Genomic DNA, 2,500 nt, shown 5'->3' with positions numbered 1-2,500 from the left:
CAGCGGTTTTACGGGGAAACTGACAGATATAAAGGCCAAGTCCCAGAACGAGGAAGCTTTGTTGCCGGCAAAACCTTTTGAACAGGGGTTTTCATTTAAGAGTTGGGACTGGTAACAAAAAAAAAAGAGATTGTGAACACCTTTATATGCCAGATTATTGATTTTTTAAAATTGTATTGATTCAACGGGTACTTTGCATACATATTAGAAGAGAAGAAAACTGGCGATTTTAGTGACAAGAGTAATTTTCTTTAATATTGATTATTTTAAAATAAATTTTCTTAACCATTCTATAGTAATCCTAAACTTTTTTCTCTGCATTATTTACTACATTGTTTTAATATTTCTAATTTCATGTATTTTGCATGAAGTTGTTCTTTGTGGGAATTTCGTACAGATCCGTGTGGGAGCAAAGGTCGATCTGTGGGCGTTCATAAGGTTTGGGGGAAATTCTACCAAGTTTGTCAAAGTAGATGTTCATTCCACAAAAAGGGTAATGTGTTTGGAAATGATGGATCGATTGATGCTTTGGTTTTCCTGTTGAAGTGAAGGTACATGCGTATGGTACTCGTGGTTTAGTCCCCGTCTGATCTCAGGATCTCGTTGCAGTGTATCAGTGTAAGGCTTATTGTTGATGATCATTTGTCAAAAAATTTTGATGAAACCCGGCCTAACATTGAAAATTTTTGGGGCCATGTTTATGCCTTGTGAATTTAATAATTTGGTTATGAGCTCGCCACCCATGCAGTACGTCGAGTTCAGATATGCTTACAGGAATGTGTAGACATTCTTCTAATGCTTTAAAAAATGTTATCCATCGAATGCCACGTCCCAGACAAAAGACTCTGTTAGTTGTTAGCTATAGGTCGGTTTTTTAAAGAGCTAGAGCCATGGTTCTTTTTTGAGTCACGGACCCCTTTAAAACTGATGAAAGCTATGGACCCCCTTCCCAGAAATATTCACCGTAATGCAACTTTGTAATATGTATAATGTACTTAACATTTTGGATTTGATAGTCCTATACATAATGAGATACACAAAGCATTGTTATACTTTAAAGTAAACAGTAAAAAAAAAAAAACACTAATATAAATTTTCGTTTTATCAGATCCTCACGAACCCATTAAAACACAGGTGAGCCCAGTTAAGGACCCTTTAGCTAGAAGGAACCTGAAAAATGAAGGAATTTAAAGACTCAGCACTGGCCCAAAAGTTGCCAGGGTCTGTGATGCTATGAACCAATGTTATGAAAAAAGGGAAAACTCTACTGCAGGAAAAAAAACTCAAAATTGTCTGGGATTGTACTGTACTTGCACCGCAGCGTTAAATCTACTGAGACTTGATTACAAAGTAGACATGGACTGCCTCGTTATTTTCAGTGTAGTGCAGACTGAGGATAAGCTTTCATGCATAAGGTTCTGGCTAAGAAGAGGAAAATAATACTTGTCCTTGAGCAAGAAGGAGTTAAGTGTGGATGTAAAATGTAAAATGAATATGCAATTCCATGAAATTCCCTACTTTGTATACATCTAATTGTTGAAAGGACATAAAAATAACTTGCAGCAAGGGACTATTTTTATTTTCCCTATAGTTAAGGAATATAAGTAAATATTTGGTTTTCATGATAATTATACAATATAAACAGACTTGCTTGTTTTCTCTGGTGTAAAGTATTTCCTTGTGAAACGTTATTGCTGAGTAGAATTTAGCTTTTCTATTTTTTGTGAGAATTTTCATGAGCTTTTCTTTGAAATCTGTAGAATTTTGTGAGAGGAAGAGCGTTAATCTGTGAAAAAATTAATTCTTAAAAAAAATTGCAATACTGCAGTTGAACCCTTGCCTTGATTCAGTGGGGCAGCGAACCCAAGTGTGTGTGTGTGTTTTGTGTGACAATTTTATATATAATATATATATATATATATATATAAATATATAAAATATATATAAAATATAATATATATATATATAACACACATATATATATATTTTATATATTGTAAAATATATATTTTAATATATATATATATATATATATATATATATATATATATATATATATATATACATATATATATATATATATATATAATAATTATATATATATATATATTCATATATATATATTCATATATATATATTATATGATTATAATTAAAATATGAATATACAATACATACATATATATAATATATATATATATATATATATATATAATATATTTTAATATATATATATATATATATATATATAATATAATATATATATATATATATATATGTACGTATATATATATAAAATTATATTCATATATATATATATATATACTATGCACCCTATATATATATATATATATATATAATATATATATATTAATTATATTCATATATATATAACTATACATATATATATATATATATATATATATATATATATATATATATATATATATATATGAATTACATACACATATATGAATATCATATGTTATGATATGCATATG

At 28.3% G+C, this 2,500-nt stretch overlaps 1 protein-coding gene across 1 annotated transcript in view; it reads right to left on the bottom strand.

The window, feature by feature from the left end:
* The window catches only part of LOC119575647, a 45,884-nt gene that overhangs the window by 24,152 nt on the left and 19,232 nt on the right, over positions 1-2,500 (bottom strand). The window lies entirely within an intron of this gene.

This window comes from Penaeus monodon, chromosome 7 (genome assembly GCF_015228065.2).
Source record: "Penaeus monodon isolate SGIC_2016 chromosome 7, NSTDA_Pmon_1, whole genome shotgun sequence".
Taxonomy (NCBI): Eukaryota; Metazoa; Arthropoda; class Malacostraca; order Decapoda; family Penaeidae; genus Penaeus; species Penaeus monodon.
This window is presented reverse-complemented; position numbering and strand designations above follow the sequence as displayed.